Raw genomic sequence first — 10,788 nt, 5'->3', positions numbered from 1 at the left:
AGGCCAACCGTATCATCGTCTTGCTGGCAGTGTCTACAACGTGAATCGAAGTTAAATTTAGCAAAACAGGCTCCGATTGGACAGTGTCCCGTTCTGTACCTAGCCATTGTCACCTGTTCTTGTCTGTTCAACTGCCACCATTCCTCCGATGGAGAAGGTCCTTTAAAGTTTTGCCAGACCTCCCTGCCTGGGCTTCCGTTTTCCTAATTTCGGTGCCACTTGTCTCTTGTCCGTGACGAGGTGACAGGTCTTCCGAACACGATTCTCTAAACCATTCGTAACTACACGCCATTTGTCATCTGTCATCTACTGTCGTCATCCAACACCAGAAGCATACATCATTATCATCCACACAATCATTGTTATAGTCTGTAGCCTGGTGCTGTGTCTAGCAATTTATGATGTCCTATTGTCAGGTGATCAAAGCACCTTGAATTTGGCAATGGTATGCATGTTGTTAAAAGGGCTAATTATGTTGTGCTCTCTCTCTCTCACTCTCTCTCTCTCTCTCTCTCACACACACACTCACTCACTCAAAAGATATAATTTATCAATTAATCGATTATTTTTCATCCAATTTATAAAAAAAAAATTCACTTGATAAATGAAACAAATCAAAATATCCAAGTGTCTTACTTCATTATTGTCTTTGTAGTCCTTCTGAAATAGACAAAGGAAAACAAGCAAAATATTTTTTAATTATATCCTTGAAAAAAAAAGCTTACTATATACACCTTTATATCTTAATAATGTAGACGTTATTTCCCTTATTCTATATTAAACAAAATAATAAATTACAAAAAATTAATAGACTAATTGGGTGCAATTTTAATTGATTCATGTTTTGAGAGGTACAATAAATAATTGTTTAAAGTTTTAATTTGATTTGTTCCATATGCTAGGACAAATTTGTACAAATACTCCTTCTTCCCTAGTGCTATTAGAGCATGGAATGGGTTGCCTGGGCCAGCCAGGAAAACCAGTGACTTGGAAGAATTTAAGTCATTGGTTAATATGTATGACTAGATGCATAGCGTGTAGGACGTAATCATCTACTTTTTTGAAGTTACGTCTGTATTTTATAAGATAAGATGGGTGTGGGAGAAACAACGTTTTTAATTACTCAAGGGGACGAAACCCTATAATTTTTTCCGTATCTGCGAATACTGAAGGATTAGTTTCCCTTGTTGGAACCAAAGAAAATAATTAAGTACTTGCTAAATTGGCTAACTGGTTAATATTTTCATTGAATTATGTCTTGTCTATGTCAATAAATGATTGTGCAAAGTTTCATCTTAATCCGAGAATGGTTGTAGCATATTATTTTTGTTTGCTAATTTCTAGCCTGCCACTTATGCAAATATAACTAATTGTGGATTGCTGCCTGGTCGTGCGGTTTGCGCGCTGGACTGTCGTTCGGATTTATCGACGGTCGAGGGTTCAAACCCTGCCCGCTCCCATCCCCCGTCGTCCTGCCGGAGGTTTGGACTAGGAAGTAAACTATCTTCAACTCTGAAGGAACATCCGAAACATGTAAAACATTTTACAAAAAAACAAAATAAAAATATACTCACGGGTGAACGCTAAAAGAAAAAAAAATTAAACATTTACAATTTTAACTTCAATTATTGAACATTTATATCTACTGCAAAAAAAAACAACTTTCATTTTAATAGTTTATTTTAAGCTGCTTTGCTTTTTTAAAAATAATACAAATATTTTTTTTTTAAAAGTGGGGTGGAATGAAATAAAATGATATCCAAGCTTTTTCATCATTATTCATTGTTACAGCAAAAATAATAAAAAGAATTTTTTTGCAAATGGCCATGAACTCTAGAATCACCATTAAAGCGATACCTCATTAATCATCGGACTCGAAGATATGCCTTACTGTCATACATATTTTATGATTATGACAGTGATCAATGTAAATTGTATATATGAATAAAATCTCAAACATAATAATAGAACTCGTATAATTCACCTTGACAATGACTTGGGTGTCCGTCAAGTTGGCTGACACTGAAACATTATCTACTCCATTATCAACCTCTTTGTTTTGACCTCTCTGTTGAATCACAAGTGGGAACACATTAAACATGATCAGGCTCCACATGGAACTGTGGGTCTAAGACACTTTGACATTTGACATGTGGGTCTAATACACTTTGACATGTGGGTCTAAGACACTTTGACATTTTACATGTGGGTCTAATACACTTTGACATGTGGGTCTAAGACACTTTGACATTTGACATGTGGGTCTAATATACTTTGACATGTGGGTCTAAGACACTTTGACATTTGACATGTGGGTCTAATACACTTTGACATGTGGGTCTAAGACACTTTGACATTTGACATGTGGGTCTAATACACTTTGACATGTGGGTCTAAGACACTTTGACATTTGACATGTGGGTCTAATACACTTTGACATTTGACATGTGGGTCTAATACACTTTGACATGTGGGTCTAAGACACTTTGACATTTGACATGTGGGTCTAATACACTTTGACATGTGGGTCTAAGACACTTTGACATTTGACATGTGGGTCTAATACACTTTGACATGTGGGTCTAAGACACTTTGACATTTGACATGTGGGTCTAATACACTTTGACATGTGGTTCTAAGACACTTTGACATTTGACATGTGGGTCTAATACACTTTGACATTTGACATGTGGGTCTAATACACTTTGACATGTGGGTCTAAGACACTTTGACATTTGACATGTGGGTCTAATACACTTTGACATGTGGTTCTAAGACACTTTGACATTTGACATGTGGGTCTAAGACACTTTGACTTTTGACATGTGGTTCTAAGATACCTTGACATTTCACATGTGATTCTAAGACACTTTGACATTTCACATGTTGGTCTAAGTCACTTTGACATTTAAGAAATGCGCGAAAATGAAACTAAGAAATATGTTTTTTACATATTCATACGTATATTCAATATTTTTTGTTTTTGAGTTTAAGCCATTTAGAAGTATAATCCAACTATAGTTTGCGCTTCTATGTAAAACCGTGTCAAGTGTAGTAGTATTAACAAGCAAAATATTAAAAACGAGCCGACCCGCGGTGTAGCATACGCCGCTATTTAGTGAGAATTACTTCCACTCCCCCCCTCTTTATTATTATGAGCCACGCTCTCTGTCGTCGCGAAAGTTACGTGGGGTAACTCTAGTCCGACTTGCAGAAATAAAAGAGGTATCTTTCCATGACTTTTCATCGAGGGTTAGAGAGTCGGCGTGCCTGTGTGGTGTCCTGCATGGTTGGCGATGTGGGAATTATATATATAGATAGATAGATCCTTAAGAAAAGCTTATCTAAAGGGGAAGAATTCTGTCCATAAAACTAAAAAATGTACGTTATTTCCCTTATTCAATATTAAACAAAATAATAAATTACACATAATTAATTGACTAATTGATTATTTTTGTGTATTGACTCGTGTTTTGTTAGGTACAATAAATAATTGTTTAAAATATCAACTTGATCTGAGAATGGGTGTTGGAGAAATAGCGTTAACAATTATTTAAGGGGACTAAACCCAACAAATGTAGCCATTATCTGTGAATATTGAAGTATTAGTTTCTCTTGTTGCTTTTAAGCAAAATAGCGAATTACCAATAAATAATTGTTTAATTGGTAATTTTTCGTATTGATTCTTGTCTTGTCTATGTCAATGAATAATTTAATAGTTGCTGCTTGATCCGTGAATGAGTGTGGGAGAAATAACGTATACACACTTTTTTACCAGACAGACAGACAGACAGAGAGTGTTGGTGTAAGTTTTGTAAAAAAAGTAGCTCTATATTTGCTTTTCCTTTTATGTGCATTCTCATCCTCTCGGAATGTATGAAGTCTCAGGAGACTATGAAAACATTTTAAACGCCAAACTGACCAGAGTGTAAACTTTAAAGCTGAACTTTGAGTTCAATAGAAATTGTTTACTCCAGAACAAGGACACGATGAATGGCCAAAAAAATTATATATACAGATTAAAATACTTTTTAGACAAGGAGAGAACTGCTCATATATAAGCATAGGTTTCAATAATGCAATATTAATTTCCCTTTTCTATATTAAACAATTGTAATTAATTACCATTAATTAATTAATTAATTGTTTAATTTGTCTATTGATTCATGTGTTGTTATCGACAATGAGTAATTGTGCACATGTTTAACTTGGTAAAAATAATTAGAAGGACTAATGAGTACAAACAATAGAAGTAACCTTTCTTCCCTTTCCGTTTGGCTTCTGCAACACACAAGAGAAAAAGAAATCATTGCTCTTTAGGCAGGAAAACAAAAGTATCAAGTTTTCATTTCATTTCCATGTTGTCGAATGATTAGATTGTTTATTTATCAGATGGCAAATGAATTTGATTGTTGAAGAATAAGATTGTTAATAAATTACTTAAATTAATGATTAGATTGTTGATTAATTATAGGCCTAATCTTGATGTTTAGTTGATTACTTATATTCTTGATGTTTGTTGATAAATTATATTGTTAACAAATTAGATTGTTAATGAATTAATTTATGAATTAGATTGTTGATGCTTGCTACTGAATTATATAGATCGTTCTGGTCCTAATTATTGTCTGGTCCAATTAATCAGATACGACTGTATTTATACAAGAGGTTTTTTGATTTACTAACATGGAATCTTTTGTTCCTGATTATTATATAAGCTTAAAAGTAACTTTAGTTATAAAATATATGCTGTTATTTTTAAACAAGAAAGATGTAAACTTAATTTAATTTAAAAACAAGACAATACCTCATTTATACACTCATAAATTATTTTGGTCATACTAACTAATGAATGTTAATTTAAAAAAAAAAAAAACATTTAAAACCCAGCCCCATTTCCACCGCAACCCCCCAACCCACGAGAAAAAATCCTGGTTAATTAATCGAATGTAAAAATGTAGACTTTATAATATTGTAATGATAGGCATAATACAGTTTTTTGGCTTTTCATATAAATACAAGTAGCAATCTTTTTCTTCGATTATTTTGAAGATAGTTCAAGGAATTAGATTTGAACTCACCCCGCCGTTTCTGTTGCCTTTCCCTTGTTTCTGCCAATACAAATATAAGCATTAGTCTAACGTAATCCAGATTTCATTCTCGTATCAAGTTGGTAATAGTTCATTTACAAAGACGCTGAACTAGAAACACATTCATAATAATTATTAACCTTATCCATACATTCATTATTCTTCTTACAAAATTAGATAAATTGGTAACACGAAAAAAAAATTCTTGACCTGTTTTAGTTAGGTAGTAAGCTAGATCTAGAACTAGGTCTAAGTCTAGATCTAGAAATATATTTAAGTTTAGGTCTAAAACTAGATCTAAGTCTAGATCTAGAACTAGATCTAGATCTAGAATTTTGATATAGAATCTAGATCTAGACTAGAATTCGTGTGGCCTTAAACATTTAATTTTAAAATTACTAGACCTAGGCCAATGTTATGATCAGGAATAGTAGGCCTTTTGGTACGGATAATACTGTAGGCCTACTATGCTGTCCGTATCCGATTCACTTCTTACTGTTTACATTATTAATAAATCTGCACCCCTAAGCTGTCAGAAGAAAAGTTATTGCCTCAATAATTAAAATTTTGTTCAAATTATTAATACATTTATAATATACATATTATATTAAATATATCTAGATCTGGAATCTATTTAGTTTTATTTAGACTGACAAGTGTTTAAAAACTGCGCGCTGATAATTAAAACGAAGTTCGTATCAAAATTCTTTTTTAAAAACAACATTTCAATCAGTATTCCATTCAATGAGTTAGTTAATAAATGGAAAATATATTTTATATTGAGCCGTCCACATTTGTTTCCATTGTGAATTTGATGCTAATTTTGTGTACCAATGCGTGAATCTATGAGTGAAGCTTGAGTTATTAATAAAGAAGTCTGTGACCTTTTTTAATTTCTCATTTAAAAGTGGTGTATTGTTTTGAAAAATCTGCTTGCATATGTAATATAAAAAATTAGATGTTTCACTTCTTGAAAATAAAAAAGTAGCCGTTGCACCAAAATTTGAATGATCTAAAATATCATGATGTCTGATTTTCATTTTCTCTTCTAGTTTCTGAGATCTAAACGGATGGACAGACGGACGGACAGACAGGCCACACAAAACTAATAGCGTCTTTTCCCCTTTCGGAGGCCGCTAAAAAGAACAACATATCAAAATACTTTTAAAAATAAGCAAAGCTTCTATTAAGCGTACATGTATCAATAAGTTTGGATCAGCCATGTAATTAAATTTGTTTTAGATTCGGACTTATAGCTCAAACCTTCTCAGGCTTCTGAAGCCAACACGGTAACCACTCTTTTGTGGAGAGCCTATGAACACAGAAGATTGTCTGGTTATCTCTTGTTTCTGGATTACGACATTTAGATCCTAAGAAGTCACTTTACTTCGATTTATTCTTTCTCAAAATTGTCACTGGGAAATTTTTTACTCTCTTTCACATATTTATGGGGGTGGCTAAGTGGTAAAGCGCTTGCCTTCCGAACCCAGGATTCCGGGTTCGAATCCTGGTTAAGACTGGGATTTTGAATTTCGGCATTTTAGTGCGCCTCTGAGTCCACCCAGCTCTAATGGGTACCTGACATTGGTTGGGGAAAAGTAAAGGTGGTTGGACGTTGTGCTAATCACATGACACCTTTGTTAACTGGGTTAGGGTTAGGTTTTTTTTTTCATATTTATGAGGTAATAGCTTAAAACAAAGCTTTTTTATCTGTGTTGTTGTTTTAGTAGCCTTAAATAGGTGGGAAATTTGCTTGGTGAGGCAGGTGGTTGTTTCGGAGGATGGTTCGTGAAAAGGTTGTTTTTGAGGGGAGAAATTGCTGTGGCAGGTAGTTGGTGTAGCAGCTACTTGCCGTAGGACTTGTTGGCGCAGCAGGTGGTTTGCCTAACAGGTGCATTGTGCGAGATATTGTTAATGTAGAGAGTGGTTGGTGAAGCAAGTGGTTGTTGATTTTTGGCTAATTATTAACATAACACAAAAGTAACTTACGTTATCCTTTTTTCTTTTTTCTTTGCTCTAAAAAATAAAATCAAAAGTTTATTTAACATAACAGTTAAAATTTAAAAAAAAAAATTAAAAATCAATGAAAAAAAAAGTCACTTGGCTATATACATTTGTTATTTCAAATCAAGTTGTTAAGAACAAGCTGCATTTGTAAAAACCTTGAAAAAAAAAGGGTAATGTAAAAGAAATAATAGTCTCAATTAAAAATTATATTGAATATAGGTTTTCTACGAATGTTTTTGCATTAAAAATAATTTACCAATACCAGTCAAATATTTTTAAGAGAGAGAGAGATAAGGGAGATATTTTAAAAAATAATGAAAAGAGAATTGTAAAATTTAAATTAAGAAATATCTTTTTTTTTTTACCTTTTCTTCTGAAGAGCTTTTGTTGCTGTCATCTTCATCACTTGAAGACTGAAAATAAAAAAAAACAACGTCAAAGTCTTAAAGTCAATTATGGGAATTTAAAAGCTTGTTGCTAAGTAATTTAATACAAATATTTTTTTTTTTCAGAGGTCTGCTAAAGCTAAGTTTCTGATTTCTGTCGATGAATTCAAATGATATATGCAAAAATACTTGACATAACATTATAATGTTTTTTTTTATTATTCTTTTTTAAGGTTAGTGCCTTCATCTGTTATAAAATGAATGATTTATCCCTGAATTTAATAATATCTATTTTGTCCCACGTAAAGAGTTAAACTTTGCGCACCTAATTTCTTAAGTTTTAATTTGAACATTGGTTTTAACCATTGTCGTTAGGCTATTGATTGGAGGCCAGGACAGACTTCTCTTAAGTTCTGATATTTATCAAGCTTCAAGCTATAGGAAGCTGTGAAAAGTTCTAGCAGAATCGATCTACTGGGGCTATATTATACACTATGGACGGAACTTTCGAAAGAGCCGGAAAACACGGAATCACGGGCCCAATGCGGTCGTCGGTTTTTAGTTCAGTGTGATCTTGTCCATACGTTTTTGTGGACATGATGGGAGGAGAGTATTTAAGAAGTTTTCCGTGCTGCGTTTAGGCGCCAAATAAACACAATTCACCTCGAGTTAGATTTCCAACTTTAAATTCTTAGTCCCCAACTAGATTTGAACTTTACCCCCCCCCCCCAAGGTTATCAAGGTTTACAGTGTTAAAGTGACAATACGTATTTCAGCGAAATTTAATTAAGAATTAAGTCAATTATTTGTTTAATTTATCATGTTGTATAAGAATAATTTTTTTAATGCTTACATTGTTTCCTCTGCCTTTTCCTTTGTTGCCTTTTCCTTTGTTGCCTTTGCCCTTGTTTCCTTTGCCGTTTTTACCGTTGCCTTTTTCATCTTTGTCCTTTTTAGACAGATATACAATTAAGCAATAAGTTTCAGAAAGCGAATAAAAAAAAACTCTAAACATCAACCTATTAATTTGACGTTCTCACTTCATAAAAGTAATGCGACTTCTTTTTAGATTCATAACCTCCATTTTATTAGTGACCATTAGATATTCGTGGTATCTATACCAATAGTAACTTTGTGACCTTTGTCTTCTTCATTGCCATATGTCAAATGTTAATTAGGCTAGGGGCACTACGAATATTATTTTCTTTTAACATTGAATTGAATTTGTCATTAAATACAGAACAGTTCATTTACCTTTAAACCCTCCGCTATTTTTGCCAAAAATTGATTCTATAAAGAGCAGCTTTTAAAGTGGGGAGAGAAGGTGACGGAATACCAATTATGACTTTGTTTTATCTTTGCAGATTTCTCAAAAATATCAACATAAGTCTTCAAATGTATACTATTCAAAAGTTGAGTTATATCTTCCTTTCTTTTTTATATGTGTCTCTCTTCATTTCTGTCTGTTGTACCTAACACCTTAATCTTAACCTAACCCCTTAACCCTAGCCCTGTAACCCTAACCCTCAATTACATTCTTTCTAGTGTACCTAACACCTTAATCTTAACCTAACCCCTTAACCCTAACCCCTTAACCCTAACCATCTCTTACATTCTTTCTAGTGTACCTAACACCCTAATCCTCTAACCCTAATTCTGACTTGGCCGAATTGACTGATTTTGTTTTCTAGTTTTTAATTTGTACTAGCCAGGTAGTCGCCGAGAAGATCAGTCTCTTTCATTTGTAATAGCTAGGAAGTCGGTCGCCGAGAAGATCAGTCTCTTTCATTTGTAACGTAGTTCTTAAAACTGAGACATTGTTAAAGCATCGCCTCTCTTTTATAGTTCTTTCCATCTCTACTTTTTCTTTCATTTTGTTAAAGATTATACGCGCTTATTAGCATCCAAAAGCACTCATTCTTTTATTGATGAAATCACTAATGCTCACAAACTGGCTGCATGTTTATGAATAAACTGTTTTAACCTGAAACAAAACTTGATCAAACAAAACTAGAAAAATAAATATAATATTTTCTTACATCATTTTCATCTTCGCTTTCCTTCTGAAATAAACAAACAAATAATTCAACATTTATTTTACATTTAAAAAAAAAGTATTCATATTTATCCAAGTAATATAGTAAAGTATTTCTCCACTACTTAAGGCTCAAGTAATATACTAAAGTATCTGTACCACCCGACTAGGTAAAGTGATATAATAAGGTATTTGTCCACTACTTTATGGTAAAGTGATATAATAATGTATTTGTCCACTTCTTTATGGTAAAGTGATATAACAAGGTATTTGTCCACTACTTTATGGTAAGTGATATAATGAGGTATTTGTCCACTACTTTATGGTAAAGTGATATAATAAGGTATTTGTTCACTACTTTATAGTAAAGTGATGTAATAAGGTATTTGTCCACTACTTTATGGTAAAGTGATATAATAAGGTATTTGTCCACTACTTTATGGTAAAGAGATATAATAAGGTATTTGTCCACTACTTTATGGTAAAGTGATATAATAATGTATTTGTCCACTACTTTATGGTAAAGTGATATAATAAGGTATTTGTCCACTACTTTATGGTAAAGTGATATAATAAGGTATTTGTCCACTACTTTATGGTAAAGTGATATAATAAGGTATTTGTCCACTACTTTATAGTAAAGTGATATAATAAGGTATTTGTCCACTATTTTATTTTTTGGTTGCAAATTTGCCAGTATTGGGATGTCCAAAATTGTAACTTGAAATCAAGTATTTCTTTTTTCCAAATTTACATTTTTTTACTATGACAAAAGTGTGAAATCGTTGGAATAAAAAATACGTTATTAAAATGTTCACAAAATGAAGAACGACTTCACCAGTATTACTCAATAGACTTTTTAAAACTATTTTTTTAAAAGAACTTTCAAGTAACCAAATTAATTCTAGATCTAGCACATGTGAAATCTAGCGTGACACAGACACAGACGAATATGAAACGTTTTCTAAAATAGATTTAAAATTGGTTGTTGTTTTTTTCAAATTATTGAATACATTTAATTTGGTTTACATGGTCATGTGTATAAAGTTTGGAGAGAGAGAGAGAGATTTCTCAATTAAATAAAACATCTATACTAAGATTACAAAATCATATTTTTTTAATTGTTATGGATTGCTAAAATCTAGCCTACCACGTACGCAAGTATAACTAATAAAAGCCAAAAGGAATTTATACTCACAGGTGAACGCTAAAAAGAAAAAACAAGAAAAAATGAAATATGAGTGTAAACTTTAATTGTTAAACATTTCCA

At 32.5% G+C, this 10,788-nt stretch overlaps 2 long non-coding RNA genes across 2 annotated transcripts; both read right to left on the bottom strand.

Annotated features, from left to right (window-relative positions):
- Positions 1–1,573: 1,573 nt before the first annotated feature.
- Positions 1,574–5,112, bottom strand: LOC129923576 (uncharacterized). The gene is made up of 4 exons (XR_008775542.1): positions 5,082–5,112; positions 4,258–4,281; positions 1,985–2,068; positions 1,574–1,583 (listed from the first exon to the last, which is right to left on the bottom strand). It is a non-coding gene; the product is annotated as an uncharacterized LOC129923576 (long non-coding RNA).
- Positions 5,113–7,446: 2,334 nt separating this feature from the next.
- LOC106052708 (uncharacterized) lies at positions 7,447–10,727 on the bottom strand. Its single transcript, XR_008775535.1, has 4 exons — positions 10,717–10,727; positions 9,523–9,546; positions 8,337–8,432; positions 7,447–7,510 (listed from the first exon to the last, which is right to left on the bottom strand). It is a non-coding gene; the product is annotated as an uncharacterized LOC106052708 (long non-coding RNA).
- Between the last annotated feature and the right edge of the window lie 61 nt (positions 10,728–10,788).

The sequence above is a fragment of the Biomphalaria glabrata genome, chromosome 17 (genome assembly GCF_947242115.1).
Source record: "Biomphalaria glabrata chromosome 17, xgBioGlab47.1, whole genome shotgun sequence".
NCBI classification, from domain to species: domain Eukaryota; kingdom Metazoa; phylum Mollusca; class Gastropoda; family Planorbidae; genus Biomphalaria; species Biomphalaria glabrata.
This window is presented reverse-complemented; position numbering and strand designations above follow the sequence as displayed.